This window comes from Sinocyclocheilus anshuiensis, unplaced genomic scaffold (assembly GCF_001515605.1).
Source record: "Sinocyclocheilus anshuiensis isolate Anshui unplaced genomic scaffold, SAMN03320099.WGS_v1.1 scaffold292, whole genome shotgun sequence".
Taxonomy (NCBI): Eukaryota; Metazoa; Chordata; class Actinopteri; order Cypriniformes; family Cyprinidae; genus Sinocyclocheilus; species Sinocyclocheilus anshuiensis.
In genome coordinates, this window is record NW_015555757.1 from 2645508 (window position 1) to 2663777 (window position 18270).

The following is an 18270-nucleotide window of genomic DNA, read 5'->3' on the forward strand; positions in this document are numbered from 1 at the left end:
TAATCAAATCTAAATGCCACAGCTTGAGCATATTTTGCAATAGTAATACCTCTTTAAATTACAACACATGCATATTACTTTTTTTCCAAAGGTAGCCTAATGCATAACAAGAATAACCTTCTTAATAGTTATGCTAACATACCATTTGCAGTTTTGATATTTTATATTTCCATGGCTAATTCTGTGAGGGAAAATAGATGTAACGTTAGATCAACACACCGCCCTTCAGGCCGTGTTGCCCAACTGCAGCATCAGCAGAAGCGATGATGGATAACGGGTTCGTTTTATCACGACACAAACCCTCTACCCACCCTTCCAGCACCTCTCCAGCCGTTCTCATTTAAAGGTATGTGATGTTTAAAAAAAGAAAAGGGTGTTTCTATTTAATTTTTTTGCCATGTGGAAAAATAAACCGCCTTCTAAGCCCAAACACGAGCTGCTAACGCTAGCCGCGTTAACCAGTTAATAGCCGCTTTCTCGCCTCTCTTCTTTATCGGCTATTTGGAGGAAACCAAGACGATATTATAATGTAATATGATATAAGAGCTTTGTGTTTGGTTATTGTAATGGTCTGTAAACCTGTTGTCACGTTCATGTTTGTCTCTTGTCATAAATGCAGTGTTAGCATGTGAACAGATCACAGGATACAAATCAACAAGACTGCATAAAAAAACTTAAATCTGAGGATTATAGCCACAAATCAAAAGCTAAGAGCACACAATTCGAAGTCTCAGGTTTGATGCTGATTGACTCCACATTTCCTCGTGTGTTTATGCTGTATGTTTATTTTGGCAATAATCATCTCTGCTTATTTTGCTCGGGTAAGATCAACAAACAGGTAAACTGGGAATCAAATGTGTAAAAATACACAGAGGTTGTTTTTTTACCAGGTGAATATGTAAAAAAAAAAAATGTAACTGATACCATCTGGGTACTTCCCCAATTGATTTATCACAAGACATTTTTTTTTGTTCAATATGCAAATTATGCATTCAATTTAAATATAAACTAAATTTCATACATTTCAGACATTGGATAAACCCAGGTTCAAAATTATTGTTTAATTTTGTTGGCATATTAGAGTTAAATGTTTTTACAGAGGGGATTTTGGATATTTCTATTTTTATCATTCCATAAATCAGAAAATTCTGTCAACAGCCAGAAAAAAAAAATTCCACCAACTTTTAAGGAATGCAATGTTACATAAATCAGTTGACTGATATATGAGCAAACCCCTCTGTAAGAAACTTCAGAATATAGGTAGGAATAAAACTGTAAAGTTTTGTTTATGTAAGTAGAGATTTCTGGCTCAGTGCATGAGAAAAAAAATATTTTGAGAAAACTCCCTATAAAGATATTTATTGTAATTAAGATAAACAATTCCAGACAAAATAGTTAATGTGTAATAAAAATAAACACTTATTTTGGAGGTTATATTCTTTCCAATAGTCTAACTTTAAAACAATTGCTTGGCAAGTAACACTGTCCACTCATCTCTAATGTTAAATAATGAGGAGAAATATGAATACATTTATATATTTATGAAATATACGCAATGTATATATTATAATTATATAATGTATATATTATAAAACAATAGCTATAATTAATATATAATTATGAAATATTATATAAACTATTATACAGTAAATATAGTATATTTAGTATTGTGTATACACTTATATTAGCACTTTTAATTAATTCATAATTTAAATTGATTAATTACATAAAATACTGATTAATTAATTGAATTATTTGCATTATTGCATTATTATGGAAATCTGCTGAGGAAAAACTCCCAAATAAAGATATTATTATTGAAAATATTACATTATTCTGGTCATTCATTTTTAAAGGGGTCATATGACGTTGCTAAAAAGAACATTATGTTGTGTATTTGGTGTAATGCAATGTGTTTATGCGGTTTAAGGTTCAAAAAACACATTCTTTTCCACATACTGTACATTATTGTTGCTCCTCTATGCCCCGCCTTTCTGAAACGTGTCGATTACTAAGCGAGGTGTGCTCTGATTGGCCAGCTATCCAGTGTGTTGTGATTGGGTGAATACCTCAAGCGTGTGACGGAAATGTTACCCCCTTAGCATACTGTGATGCCATCTCCCAGCACGACGAGACAAAACCAATAAAACCCATTACAAACGAGGCATTTGTTGCATCCAGTGGGGACATAATTACTGATTATAATGACTTATACTGTATTTGGACGCGTTGCGTTGCGTATCATGCCGCGTAAACATAAAACCATGTCTGCATTTGTGATCGATTTTGCTCTCGCGCTGAAACTCCAAATAAACCTCGCAGAAGAAACCCAGGAAATGCCTATCGCTGCAGCTGAATAAACAGAAGATTCAACTGCTTTCATTGATTCAACGTGACTAACTCTACATTGCAGTCCTTTCTGGTGAATACTTGCACTCTTTAATCAGACTTCTGTTGTATAAAATTCCAGTTTGTGTCCCCTGTAACTATGATCTTCTGTTTTTCTTTTTGTCAGGCTCTTGGTGATGTTTCTGTCATCCGTGTGTGTTGCCATCTGTACCTTCTTCATTCCCTCCTCATTGGGTGTGGTTCTATTCACTGTTGCCATGGGTTACCTCTTCAGCCAGGACTTGACCCAGCTGCTGGTGCTGGTGAAGGGCGCCTCTCTGACCTTGGGTTTGGGCTGATGGGGGCTTCCTCTTTCCCTGATGTTCTTAATAGGAGCCTTGACTGAGGCTGGACTCCTTCATCAGCTTTACCTCATCAACTCAGGGAATCTAACGTTGCGTGTGAACTCTTTGGAGCACTGGGAGTCTTCTGTCGTACCTCCAAGCCCACAGGAAGTGATCGGCTGGCTCCTTATTGCTCTGTTTCTGCTCACTCGTCTGCTGAGAGAGCTCCAGGGGGCGTGCGTGCTGGGAGGTGTTATGCTCAACCCACTGTACCCCAAACGGGTCACGACTGCCCAAGCTTTCAGGCAGAAGACCCACGGTCTGCATGTCGCAGGGATAATCCGGAGGATCCTAATGAATCTAGGTGAGGAGATGTTTGCACTGTACCAACCAAACAATCCTTTGCATCTTTCTGTTTATCTTTATAGTCTGTTGCAGGGAGATGTTGACTTGGCATTGATAACACATATGGATGCATGATATATCAATGCTATATTGGTTATTTGTTTTAATTATAATTTTTTTTTTTTTAAATGTATCGCTCTTGTCAGTATTGGGAATTTAACAGTAAATATTTAATTGTCCATGCACACTTCCCGTATTTAAAACTTTAAATGTCATTTTTTAATATTTAACATTCACTGAAAGTTAATCTTTAAAAAAAAATAAAACTTTATAATAATTAAAAATAAAATAATACTTAATTTAATACCACTGTTTAGCAAATCTTTAGCAAGTCTCAAAATGAATATCCATTTTTCATTCTGTACATTATAATGTTGTGAGGATGAAATTAATTTTGCAGCAATTAAATTGATTGATTTTAGTTTTTATTGCTTTATTTAAAAACATTTTTTTAGAATTCATAATAAATAAGTATATATTAATAAAAAAAAAGATGAATACGATATTTCACATAAAAGACGTTTACATATAGTCCACAAGAGAAAATAATAGTTGAATTTATAAAAATGACCCCGTTCAAAAGTTTACATACGCTTGATTCTTAATACTGTGTTGTTACCTGGATGATCCACAGCTGTTTTGAAAAGTTAAACTGCCTGCTGTTCTTCAGAAAAATCCTCCAGGTCCCACAAATTCTTTGGTTTTCCAGCATCTTTTGTGTATTTGAACCCTTTACAACAATGACTGTAGGATTTTGAGATCCATCTTTTCACACTGAAGACTTATGTGCAACTATTACAATATGTTCAAATGCTCACTGATGCTCCAGAAGGAAACACGATGCATCAAGAGCCAGGGGTGTAAACGTTTAAACAGAATGAAGATGTGTACATGTTTCTTATTTTGCTAAAATATCATAGTCTTTTCATTTAGTACTGCCCATCAGAAGCTGCAGAAGATACTTACATGTTTTCCAGAAGAAAAAATACAATTTACCCTGAAAAAGTTCAATTTACCCTGATCTTTTAACCTCCAGGCTCGTAATACATCGTGTTTCCTTCTGGAGCATCAGTGAGCGTTTGAACCTTTTGTAATAGTTGCACATAAGTCCCTCAGTTGTTTTCAGTGTGAAAAGATGGATCTCAAAATCTCTTTTAACCTCCAGGCTCGTAATGCATCGTGTTTCCTTCTGGAGCATCAGTGAGCGTTTGAACCTTTTGTAATAGTTGCACATAAGTCCCTCAGTTGTTTTCAGTGTGAAAAGATGGATCTCAAAATCATACAGTCATTGTTGGAGGAGAGGGAGTCGTGATTTTAAAGGGGGGAGATATACCTACTGTAGATAGATATTGTTGGTTGGTTTATCAGTAATGATGAGAACTTTTATATTAGTGCATCTCTGCCAACACATAATTATAATAATTAATAATAATTCTTTTATATGTCATTTAATGTGAATGTTCGTATTTGACTTCACAGCAAGTCCGCTGGTGATGATTGCGTTCTTGTCTGTGGACGAATCTCTAAAGAAGGTGCACACGGCCTCTCTCGCCATTGGCTTCACACGGGCATTCAGGATGGTATGAGATTTTATTGTTACACCACCTTGAAGCATTATGAGGACATGGACAGCACTCTTTCACTAAAATACCCCCTTGACCCCTGATTCTTTGGCCTTTGTACGGCAGGTGTGGCAGAGCTCTGAGGCTGCTTTGCTGCAGATGGTGTTGGTGGTGATCATCAGACTTGCAGGGGGACACAGAGTCGCACGTTGGAATGAGTTGGGCACTACAGTGCAGCTGATACTGGTGAGCCAAATATAACTTTTACTTTGCATTTACATTGCAAAGTATGTTTGTGTAATAAAATTTTTCTTATCTATCCCATTTTCTGGCAGGTCTCTCTGGTTGTGAATCGTGTATCTCAGTTTGTATGTAAGCTGAGTTTTGCTCTTACAGTATTGATCACGTCCTGGACAGAGAGTAAACAGCGTCGTCATTCAGCAGGATCTCTGCTGGTGCTCAATGTTGCTCTGTGCCCAGTTCTTCTAGGTGTCGTGGCTCTCTCTGCCCTTCTGTCTGCCCCTCTCCTTCCTCTCTTCACACTACCTGTGTTCCTGGTGGGATTCCCCAGGCCGCTGCGCTCGTGGTCGGGCACCCCAGGCACCGCCTGCCCTTGCCCAGATTCTGTATATTACCAGCAGCTCTGCAAAAGACTGGCATCCGCTATCAGACACGCACTTGCTAATGGCGCATTTGGTGAGTAAGACCAACTGAAAAATGTCACACCTGATCTCTAGTATAGTCTCAGCTCAGAATAATCTTGTCACTCATTTTACTGCCGCTGTTATTAACTGTTACAGTATACGACATGTATTTATTAAGGCTGTCAATTCTATTAGAGCTAATTCATTAAAACATTTATTTATAATCAGTAATGAATACAAAATATACAATTAATGATATGCTGATTCATAACATTAATCATATATTTTTAGATTGTTCCTATTATAGCTCAAACTGTAGAGCATGGCGCTAGCAACGCCAAAGTCATGGGGGTTTTTTTAGAGAACGCATGAACTGAGAAAATTTATTATATGAAGTCTCTTTGGATAAAAGAATGCATTACATTGGCCAAAAGTGACAGTTTACATTATTATCCCAAAAAAATCTATTTTAAAGGGGTCATATGATGCAATTTCAATTTTTCCTTTCTCTTTGGAGTGTTACAAGCTCTTGGTGCATAAAGAAGATCTGTAAAGTTGCAAAGACTAAAGTCTCAAATCCAAAGAGATATTCTTTATAAAAGTTAAGAGTCAGCCACGCCTACCTAAAACAGCTCGCTCTAACAACATCATATGACCACTTTAAATTATGTTCTTTTGAACTTTCTATTCATCAAAGAATCCTAAAAAATGTATCATGATGGTTTCCACAAATATCAAGCAGCACACCTGTTTTTAACATAATTAATAATAAGAATAATAAGATAATAAGAAATTATTCTTGAGCACCAAATTGGCATATAAGAATGATTTCTTTAGGATCATGTGACCCTGAAGACTGGAGTAATGTTTGCTGAAAATTCAGCTTTGCCATCACAAGAAAAAAATGCATTTTAAAATGTATAAAAATGCAGAAAACAGTCATTTAAATGGTCACAATATTTCACAATATTACCGAGCATAAGAGACTTTTTTCAAATAGATTTAAAAAAAAAACTTACCAACCCCAAACTTTTAAACAGTAGTGTAAAAGTAAATATTTGCTAAGAAAAGCTGCCAAATTAAGATAAAGACATAATTGACATAAAAGTCATTATATAGGCATTACAGAGTGGATTTAGAAGCCAATAGCCTATATTGTTTGTTTTTATTATTGTTGTAATGTACCGGTTAAAGAATGTAATTAAATATGAACACTTTTTTTTTTTTTTTTTAAGATAGCAATGAATTTGTTACATTTGATCTAATATTCATGCAACACTTCAAACTGGAGTTTCTATTAACTCTTTGTTTTTTGTTTTTTCATCTGATTGAAGGTTGCTGTACTCCAGGGTCTCATTACCTTGGCCGCTTTCAGGGTCGTCTTCTTTGGATCTCTGTTCTAGAGAGGGGCTATGGCTATTGCACTATAAACATTAAGGTATACTTGCTTTCTTGCTTTTGCGCTGTCTACAGAGCACCAGTTGTATGATTCTCCTGTGTGTGTTATTTCTTATTACCTGTCATGTTTCACCACAGGGTTTGGAACTACAGGAGACATCATGCCACACAGTGGAGGCTCGGCGTGTGGATGAGGTTTTTGAAGGAGCGTTTGATCATGTAGAGCGGCCTGGCCAGTGTTTCCAACTATTTAACCCTCACTGGGGTAATGCTCTGACCCCCTGCTCTGTGTTGCCCATCAGGGTTTACGCTGACGCCCAGAACGTTCTAACAGGAATCGTTGACTCACCTGACCACCTGCACCAGCTCAACTCTGACTTCCTTAAAACATTTGTCTGGATTTTATTGCGTTACCGTGTACAGGAATTGACACGTGGTGCTCAGCGGACAAAAGGTCAGTCACTACAGACCTCTGGACGCAAGTCGCAAAGCTCTCAGCATGCCGCACCCTCAGAGCCAGGTCCAGTTGTGGTTAAAGTTGCCATGGACTCTCAAGTTCACTCTGAGTCCTCCTCATCCTCTCACTTTCAGGGGCAGGACAGCTCCAGCCTCTCATCCTTTGCTGATTGGTCCGATGAAGATGATTTGTTCGGTCCAGTCCCCATACGGCGGCCGATAAGAATGATGGTGCGGACAGATGAAGGACAGACCGAGTTAGCATTGGAAGTGTCTCTTCCAGGTTCTGTAGAAATCCACAGCCTGTACGAGAGCATGGCTCTGTCTTCTCTCCCCACCCTTAGACCTCTGGGTCTGGGTTTGGGGCTTGGCCTGCCCAGTGTAGATATAGGGAAAGATAACATGCCTGCACTCACTTTGACCACCATCCCAAGCATCTCTCAGCCTCTCCACTTCACAAGCCCTCTCTCAGAGCTCTTCTCTCTGCCAGCAGAGTGGCGGACTGCTCAGTTGGCTTCCTCCAAACTCCAGGTTCTGCGACCTTGCTTCCCAGAGGCTTGGTTCTGCTTTTGTTTGTCCCAGCTGGTGGTGGAGAGCTTCGGGGAGGGAGACTTTGAGCAGGTGACACTGGGTTTGCAGGAGGACCGTGCCCTGTGGGAGCTTTATACCCAGGTGGTGCTATCATGCTGTGTGGCACTGGGGGCAGATGCTCAGGTGTTCAGCCCTAATCTGCTGTTCAGGCTGTACTGTGGGGACGGCCCCTGGACTGAGGGACTCGAGTGGCTCCGAGCCAATAAAGAGCTGCATCAGCTCACACTTAGGGCTTTCAGGTAACAGACAAGCAAGATTCAGCACACATTTTCCATTAAAAAATGGCCTTACATCAGCTAAATTTTCTCGCTTATCTAAAATGTGACAGCTGTTGTTTTATTCTGTTTGTGCAGGTACAGTGTAAAACTCTTGGTAGACCAGGCACCTCTTGGTCCGGTAGAGTCTGGATGAGCTCTTCACAACTTTGCAGGATTACCATGACAATTGGTTTATCGGCCTGGTAACAGACCGCAGTTGGCAAGACAGTGTTGTACAAGAGAATTATTGTCCTATTCTCTCTCGGACACGATCTCACCATGGTAAACACATTTATTGGAATGTAACCATTGCTACCAAACACTGTCTCGTATCTAGCTGTGATGCAATAAAACCATCTCTTCTGAGTATATATATGAGTTTTTGCCGTAACTAGCCATGACTATAATGTATGTAAGGACCCCCCCCCCTATTTCTGCCAAATAGGCCCTGCCCACAATGAAATCTCATTGATCCAAAATCATGCTCCACATAAATTAGCTTGTGATTGTGTAATGTTGTGTTGGAATTCCAAATTAAATACATACAGACAAATTACTTCTTGCATATGTTTAGGTCACTGTATTATATTTCTGCCAAATAGGCCTTGCCCACAATGAAATCTCATTGATCCAAAATCATGCTCCACATAAATTAGCTTGTGATTGTGTAATGTTGTGTTGGAATTCCAAATTAAATACATACAGACAAATTACTTCTTGCATATGTTTAGGTCACTGTATTATATTGAGACTATTCTGAAAAACATATTTGTACCATATTGGCCGATTACATCTTTTTTTTATTGGTATCAGTCAATATAGGATATTTAATTGTACATGCTTCTTTTCCCCTATTTCATTCAGATTATCTTTGCCATCATCAAACTCAATTATAATTTAATTATTCTGTTAATATTTCAATATTAATATAATTATAATTTTAAGTATAATTTAATAACACAGTTAAATGTAATTTTCAGGAAATCTTTAAATGAATATCCATTTTTCATATCATACATTTACAGTTATGATGCTTAAATTCACATTTAGCATTTGGCAAGTGATTTTCTTTTTTTTTTTTCATATAAAATGGTATAGAATTTTAGTACTGGTCATTTATTGATTATTGACAATTACCGTATTGACATGATTTTAAATTTTGGTCTACCCCTACTCTTCATGCATTCTCATTATCTTTGCGTTACAGATCAAATTACATTTAAAAAAATGCCAAATGATCATTTGTTGTTGTGTAATACATTTTCTGTGTTTCATAGGGGACGTACACGAGCCGTGTGTTGTCCCTGCAGGAGAATCTAGTCCAGGTTGGAGTTTTGAATGAGGAGAGTGTGAGGGGCCAGTGGGCCAACCTGTCATGGGAACTACTATATGCCACTAATGACGACGAGGAGCGCTATAGCATTCAGGCACATCCTGTGATGCTGAGGAACCTAACTGTTCAAGCAGCTGATCCACCTCTGGGATACCCCATCTGTTCATCCCCACCCATCCATTTACGCTGCTTATGATAATTAATCACCTTCATTTGTTTACCCACAACCATCCTGAGATCAGCGCACGTATGCTGCCAGCACATGAATTTCACACGGTCAGAAGTTTTTGCATTTAATTTCTTCTTCATTCAGGATACGGTATAATATTTTATTGAACGTATGAAGCATTTAAAATTGCTACTGTTGTAGTGACATTTGGCTTCTGGAAGAAATGCATGAATTCATGAACTTCAGCGGCTGGGATGAAGTAAATGTGATCTTTCCAGCAAAATCCTCTCCACACAATAATACTGTAAACTCATTCAGACACAGAGCCCAGATTTATATTCTTCTTTGGAAAGTGTACACTATTTTCTCAGCAGTGAACCCTTGGGTGTCCTTGACTGAATCTCACCTCACACTGAGCTTCCATTTCACATTTTTTATTTTATTTTTGCACTTTTCCACTTTTTTGTTAAGCATCTGTCAAGAGCCCTAAAAAGGAGAACCTGTTTGTCAGATCTCAAGAATGTGCCTTGGTTACTATTTTCAGTGGTTATGAATATTTTCTTTTTTCATGTGACCACCTGGTGTTATAAATATTGTCTCTGGCACCTTTGTTCATCCTATTTGGGTCTTTATATGGTTGTGCAATTGTATGTATGGAAGAAATACAAATGTTTTGTATAAATCTTTTACTGTCTTTTTTGTTCACACAAACTTAAAATGTTTATTATTATAGAATATTAATTCCCATTTACAACTAATGGACATTTAAATACAGTAAACACAAAGAATACATAAATCAACTGCATAGCCATTTTTTAAAGATTTGCCATTTGTCTTATTGATACAGCGTGCAAAATATAAGGTTTTATATATTTATTTGATGACGTAGTGAAATAGTGTGACTTTCCCGGTTCCTTCTGGTAAGAAATTCACAAATCGGTGTTTCTTGAAATGAGATTTTCAAGTTGTCTTGACTTTTGGCTTCCTGAAGTATGCAGAATCTGCATCCTAGAAAAGAAGATGATTCGGAAAAAATATTAGTGCTATTGTAGCATAAATAAACTAGTTCAGGGATCGGTTTACACCAAAGTCCCACTACTCACCAGTCCAGCTTTGAAGTTCTGCACACGTTTTTTACCAAGAACATTAGTCAAGTACCAGGCCAGAGTGGGAGTGTACTGCCACAAGTAGCAGAAGAGTAGAAAGGGCTGCTCAGCGATCCACATCTCTTTCACATGGTTGGCCAGACCTACCAGGGTGAGGTGAACGCAGCGTTCTGTGGACATCTTATGGGTCTGATCACCAGATGTATCCACAGGCTAAAGAGAAAAAAACAAACTTTTTAGTTAAGCAAATGCAAAAGAATTTTGATTTAATGATCGTTTGTTTTGCTTTCTGAGTGCAGATAAGTATTATATTTATATACTGTTGTAGTTTTTATTAATATTTAAAATGAGCTTTTTTATTTAAATTGTAATTTTTTGTGCTTTTGTTTTATTTTGTATTTCTAAATTTACATTTTTTCTTTGAGTTTTATTTCAGTTACTTTAGTACTTTTAAAGGTGAAGATTTTTTTTTTTAAATACATTGTTTTTAGCCCAGTTTATTGTTAATTGACTACTATAAGTATGCCATTCATGGGTTTTTATCCCTCAATAGTGTAAACATTGAGCGTCCTAGGCACCATCGAAACATTATTAGAGCGTTCCACTAAGAGGTGCGTTTCCCAAAAGCATCGTTAGCGAACTATGGTAGTTAGTTCCATTGAAATCTATTGGTAACGTCGGAACTTGCGACCATAGTTGCTTTTGGGAAACGCACCCCAGATCCGTCAATCTCTTTCCCGCTTAACCAATAGTGAGCGTTTGGGGGCGTGGCTACTGTAGCAGGCTGAGCCAGAGGGTGTTAAGCTGACTTGTTACATTGAAAAAATATATTCAGATTGTTACAGAAGTGCAAGCCAAAATTCGAAGACTTGCGAAAATACGCAGACAACGGGGTAAAACAACGGTAAACACTCGCGGTGCTTTTACACGATTTGAATCGAGATGTCGAATTTGCAGTTTCTTCTCGCCAGGTAAGCTAAAGTCAAGTTTTTGCCACACATTTTAACTCTTTACAGTCAATCCACAGATAAATAATCTTAAGAATAATCTTAAAGGCATGTTAAGATAGTTCTGCAAAGGATTGTGTTTGAAAATATGCTTAATTTTTGTAATTCCACTAGGTGACACTAGCGCAGAAACTGCAAACTTCACCTTTAAACACAATTCAGTAAAAATTTCCTTTAGTTTAAAGGGGTCATAGGATGCTACATGCACTTTTACAAGTTGTTTGAACTGAAATGTGTGTTGGCAGTGTGTGTACACAACCACCCTATGATAAAAATCCCCCCAGTGTTTTTTTTTTCCTCTACTGAAATCTTTACCCTTTCTCAAATCGAGCCGATCTCAGATGCCTGTCTGTGTGACGTCACAACAACAGGCCCCGCCCACGATAGTTTGATTGACAGTAATGTTTCAGCACAGACTGGACTGGTGTTTTACCTTAGACCCGCCCTGCATCTAACTTTTATTTTACCAAAAAAAAACCTGGTGCAGGTACCTTGCCAAGCTCCTCTGTGAACGCGTTCTGAACGATGGTAGATATTACTGGTCCGGGGCAGATGGTACTGATGGTGATGTTTGGATAATCAGCGAGTTCTGTTCTCAGAGAGTTAAAGAACCCCTGCAGAAACACAACAAATCAGGAGCTTTTTCTATATTTTATTACTGTTGTCCTTTACCAGACATGGCTGCATAAGAGTAGGCAGATTCTCGGGGAATTCTATGAACTATTTGCTCTCACCTGCCCCGCATGCTTGCTCGCAGCATAGCCTGTTGCCAGGGGCGCCCCTACAAAGCCTGCAACGCTGCTGACGGTTGCTATGATACCACTACCACGGCGGATCATGTGGGGCAGCTAGTTGAGCTCCATAAGTGCCTGGTACACATCCACATCAGCCTCTATGCACAGAGAACGCTGCGTCCGGCCTCCGTTGTTTATCAACGCGTCTATCTGAGAATGCAGATAGAGACACACAAAAAATTAAGAAATTTTTAGTGGGAATCCTACTAAATATTAAAGCATTAAATTGCTTGATGCTCAGAATGGCATTGCTAGTCTGTTGCAGCTGTTCCAATGTCAACAGAGAAATTTATGACGAAAAATTGTGCTACGTAATGCTATGGGTTTTTCAGATGATTATTTACGGTTTTCTACATACCTATCTCTGCATACGTCTTAAGTTTTCATGTTTTATTTTCATGTAATGTAGGAACTTTGGCTCACTGGTGCATAGTAGATGAGTTTGTTACAAACATGCAGCTTCTCACTGTACAAAACATTAATTGATACACTGGAGTTGTGTGGATTAATTGTGGATTATTGTAATCAGCTGTCTGAACTCTAAGAACTGAACTCTGAACTCTGTCTGAACTCTGAACTCTAAGGGCCATTCGTGGCCTAATGGTTAGAGAGTCGGACTTGTAACCTGAAGGTTGCAGGTCCTGCAGGAATTGTCGGTGGGGGGAGTGAATAACCAGCGCACTCTTCCACCCTCAATACCAGACTGAGGTGAGACACTTGAGCAAGGCACCGAACCCCCAACTGCTCCCCGGGCGCCGCAGCAATATGGCTGCCCACCGCTCTGGGTGTGTTCACGGTGTGTGTGTGTGTGTGTGTGTTCATTACTGTGTGTGTGCACTTGGATGGGTTAAATGAAGAGCACAAATTCCGAGTATGGGTCACCATACTTGCCACTTCAATCAATCAATCAATCAAAAAACTCTCATTCTGACAGCACCCATTCACTGCAGAAGATCCATTGGTGCGCACGTGATGTAATGCTAAATTTATCCAAATCTGTTCTGATGAAGAAACAAACTCGTCTATATCTTGGATGGCCTGGGGGTGAGTACATTTTCAGCAAATGTTCATTTTTTGGTGACCTATTCACCTTTCACCTATTCAAAGTACCAGTGCATACTTTAATTCTTAGGTTTTAATACTAGGAAAATCCAATCAAAGTCGGTATTCTGAAAAGTATACTTTTTGGTGTTACTGAAATATAAATCCATAAGAAACAATAACAGAAACTCTCTGAATATTGGATATGAAATACAGATGGCATTTACATCACCAAAGTGCTTCAGAGCTGTAGCAGTTTTTTCTTGATGTGATGCACGGTCCAACAAATCAAGTGGAAGAACAAGAATATCCTCAGCCTTTAGAGAGGAGCGCTCTAATAGAAGGAGAGAAGGAGTGTATTTTGTGTCAGTAGGTCATGATGTGGATGCTTTTAGTACATATCTGTCAGGTAATGACAGCAGCGATAATTGTGAACACATTCAGGGTCACACTCTGCAGCTCTGAGGCAAGAGACATGAATCTTGTAAACGTGTATTAATTGACCCCTGAGAGGTTTTACGTGTTTATTCCTCTCTCAAACGTTTCTCAGGACTGTTCATACCTAAACATATGCGCTTCACCCTCTCCAGCTCATTCTCCCTGCGGGCAGACAGCACTAGCCGAGCACCGAGTGCCGCGAGCTGACAGGACAACTCCTCCCCGATGCCACTCAAGGCTCCGGTAATCCACACCACTTTGCCTTTCAAATTTGACTCTACACAATAAAAAAATAATAAATAAAAAATCTAAACCATAACTCTATGCTGTATATTATTTAATTAATAATAAAGTTATCAAAAACAGTTTATAAGGTATAGTAATGGAAGGAATGCTCAACAGAGCAGGACTGTAAAGTCAGTAGATGGGTCAGTCTAAGAAAAGGTGCATTTTCAAGGTGAAGTACATTTTTGTAAAAGTTTAAACATTATATAGGATAAATATGTTTAGGTGATAATAAATTGTATTGTGCAATCTCAAGCTAAATTAATACATTTTAATCTATGCTGCTGGTATATAATTGTGCCTTCAGAAATGGTTCATTGTAACATTTCTGACAGTTCTACATTTAATTTGATATTAAAACTTGGCTTGTGTGCAACCAGTGGCGGCGTTTCACAAAACCATATGCGCGCTGGGGTGGGGGTCGTGAGCTACAGGGGGAAAAAAGAAAGAAAGCTACAAAAAAAAAAGTCAATAATTAAACGACACTGCGTCGTCAGTGTTGGTATTGTATCAGACACTTGCACTTAACAGGCTATATGAAAAACGAGCTCAGATGGAGTTAGTAGGGTTTTTGGCCGGCGAATGAGGAGATCTGTGTTTTGTCTGTCATTAGAACGGCCGCATCTGAGGCAAGTGCATCGCATTATACGCTTTCATCAACTTTTACAGGTTATATAACGTTAAATTATAGTTGCTATATGGGCGTTTAGTTTTTCTTGTTGTTTAAGGCCTACACTTGGCCAAAATCTCATGATATAAACGATGAAGCGCTTATGCACAGGATATTTAAAACGTAGGCCTACAAAAGTATAGGCTATTGGCTAGACGGCAAATAACCTACTTTTCCGCTCTTCAAACACATAAAAACATTAGCCTTTTACAGACATAGTGTTTGAAGAAAATGCTTTACTATTCAAATATCAGTTATTTATTTACCCTTGCATTGCGAAAAAGCGGAGATCTATCTCCAGGCTGTGCGCGCGTCAATCTGAATGGAAGCGGGGTGAAGTTACGAGGTTTCTCTGAGTGCTTGAGGATCCAATAGCGTTACGAAGTTTTACTGACAAGCCCTTTGTAATACTTAGCATTGGTTAAATATTTGTAAAAACCCTCTGATTTTTATTATTTAATAATAACGAATTATAATAGAGATGTGAAGTTTGGATAATTTTTCACGGCACACCTGACTGGGCTAGGGTATGGCCCTACTCTGCCATACTCTGCCATACGGAAACGCCGCCCCTGTGTGCAACTACAACTACAAGGTGCTTGTTATGCTGCAAGATTTTTTTCAGGGGACACATTTTTTATTAATTTATTTATTTGGTTCCAACACTCAGGAAAAAAAACGGTACAGAAGCCGTCACTGAGGCAGTACGTTTTCAAAAGGTACTAATATGTACATTTAAGGTACTAAAGTGCACCCTTTATGGGTTAAGGCGGCAAGCGTACCCTTTGAAAAGGTTTGACAGCTTTTTTTTTTCTGAGAGTGTATGAGGAAAACAGCTTTAAATCGTGCTGTTTTTTTCTGTGAAGGATAGATTTAGGTTCAGGTGTAGGGTATAGAATATAGAGTTTGTACAAAAATCATTATATCTATGGAAAATCCCCATAAAGCAGGGGTGCCCAAACTCGGTCCTGGAGGGCCGGTGTCCTGCAGAGTTTAGCTCCAACCCTAATCAAACACACCTGAAGCAGCTAATCAAGCTCTTACTAGGCATACTAGAAACTTCCAGGCAGGTGTGTTGAGGCAAGCTGGAGCTAAACTCTGCAGGACCCTAACCCTTCCAGGACCGAGTTTGGACACCCCTGCCATAAAGCATGAAAACCCAACATTTGTGTGTGTATAAAGACACTGAAATAAAATTTGTTATCAGCTGTAAGTTAACGTAATTATTAAAAATATGAAATATCACATTAGATGATACATATCACAGTTTATACAGACTTTAGTTTATATATTTTTTTTCTTATTAAAAAATATAAATACTTTATTATATTGTAGCAGGCTACGTGTCACATAATGCGATGGTGACCTCCACACACATACAGGTTGTTAAAACACTGACAGATATAATTAACCACAGAGTGCAAATTCCATGGTCTTGAAGGAATGTGTCACACTTGACATTGTTAAATAGCCCGATCAATACAGTAGAACATTTTACATTACAAGCCTATTTCAGTGTGTAAATGTAGGACTATATGCCTATAGATTCTGATTCATATTACCTGGTTTGTTGCCGAACCTGGCCGCCCATAATAAAGTTAGATCAGCGTCGGCGAAGATGAAGCGTATAAACTGCGTTAGTAAATAAACTGCGATCCCAGCGAGAATCACACACAGCCAGCATATATCCATTATTTCTGCACAAAAGCCGAGAAACTAAAGTAAAAAGTAGCTATTTTACAGAGTAGTGGCTGAACGCACTGGTGAATCTTGCGCAAGCTGAGCGCTTGACAGATCCGTCTGTGTTACAACATGCTGCAACAGCTTATTCTGCACCAACAACACCAAGTTCAACAACGACCCGGCAGGAGTACGAGTCAAAGCCTTCCGGGGTAATCTTAATGGCACACACTCCAACAGCTCCACGTTTATTTTTATCTATCTATCTATCTATCTATCTATCTATCCTATATAGGCTATGTGTATCTATCTATCTATCTATCTATCTATCTATCTATTCAGACGCATCTATTCAGACATATATTCAGGTAGATATAGGCTATATGTGTATCTATATATTCAGACGTGTTACAATTGCTTATAGATAGATAGATAGATAGATAGATAGATAGATGTTAAATCAAAGCTCGGATTGTGTTATTAGACATTCATATGGTATTATAGAAATAATTGCATATAACTATTTGACATCTGTTCATCTGTTTTAAACATTTTTTTCCACTTAACATATTGGCTTCCATTTAAGTGTGTATAAAAGGGGTTTCTGTTATTAGGTGGCATTTTGTTCAGTCTCACACATGTTACCGGTAATTAGAGTTTAAAAAAATTACCAGTGCTTAGAGATAAAGGATGCAGGACGGATGATGGATGCATAGTGGTAAAATAATTATGTACAGAGGGATGATGAATGATCGATGGCGAGGGAAGGATGCGATGCTATTGACAGAATGATGTACAGATGGAGGGATGATGTTGATGGAAAGATGATGATGATGTCATTCTTTTAAGTGCGCAGCCCTGATGAATCCACATCCGGATTCCGGGCTGTGGCAACACTGGGGTGTGACTGAGGTGGTGATGGAAGGAAGTTGCGTAGATGCAGGAAGTGATCCGGAGACGGATGGAATGGATGGCGGGGAATTAGAAAGTACTGAAAATAGTAATTGGACTTTAGTGGAAAATCTTTAGTGGAAAAAAATGAGGGATCAAACATCTGGATCAGATAGTGAAAGAGAAAGGAAACAGGTTAGTAGACCGAAAGAGGAGTACAAGGTAATGCTTAAATTTCTTGCGGAATCGGCTAATGTGTTGAACCCAATTAAAATAACTAAAGCTCTGAAAGAAGCGGTTGGCAAGATTGATAGTGCAAAGAGGGTGAGAGATGGCAGACTACTGTTGTTGTGTCATGACAAGAAGCAGCAAAAAGCTGCAGTAGGACTAAAATCTCTGCTGGGAATAAAAGTATCGTGTACAATAATGGAGGAAAGGAAATGGGTGAAAGGAGTGATAACAGGGATATCAACTGATGTTTCAGTTGAGTCTATCAAACGAAATCTATCAGGGGCAGTAGTAGAAGATGTGAAGAGACTTAAATCTGTCAAAAATGAACAAAAGGCAGATAGCCTCTCGGTAATGATTCAATTTGATGCGGAAAAATTACCTGAGAAAGTGTATCTAGGATATTTGAGTTACGTGGTACGACCGTATATTCCCCCACCTATAAGATGCTTTAAGTGTCAGAAGTTTGTTTACAAATTTATACAGATGGTTCTAAAGACCCAGAAACTGGGCGTACCAGTGCTGCCATGTATATTCCTCACTTTAAATCTAAATCTGCAAAAAGAACTTCTAATAATATATCAGTATATGCAGCAGAGATGATCGCTATTCAGATAGCTTTACAGTGGGTGGAAGAAATCCA

At 38.5% G+C, this 18270-nt stretch overlaps 1 long non-coding RNA gene and 2 pseudogenes across 2 annotated transcripts in view; 2 read left to right on the forward strand and 1 right to left on the reverse strand.

The window, feature by feature from the left end:
• The first annotated feature begins 266 nt into the window (after nucleotides 1-266).
• Nucleotides 267-10125, forward strand: LOC107673874 (pecanex-like protein 4; annotated as a pseudogene).
• Nucleotides 10126-10178: 53 nt separating this feature from the next.
• Nucleotides 10179-16700, reverse strand: LOC107673901 (dehydrogenase/reductase SDR family member 7-like; annotated as a pseudogene).
• Nucleotides 13191-18270, forward strand: part of LOC107673902 (uncharacterized) — a 17197-nt gene continuing 12117 nt past the window's right edge. The window contains exon 1 of one of the 2 annotated variants that reach the window (XR_001632445.1): nucleotides 13191-13210. This is a non-coding gene — a long non-coding RNA (uncharacterized LOC107673902). The remainder of the gene's footprint in view (nucleotides 13211-18270) is intronic. The other variant, XR_001632444.1, reaches the window with a different exon arrangement.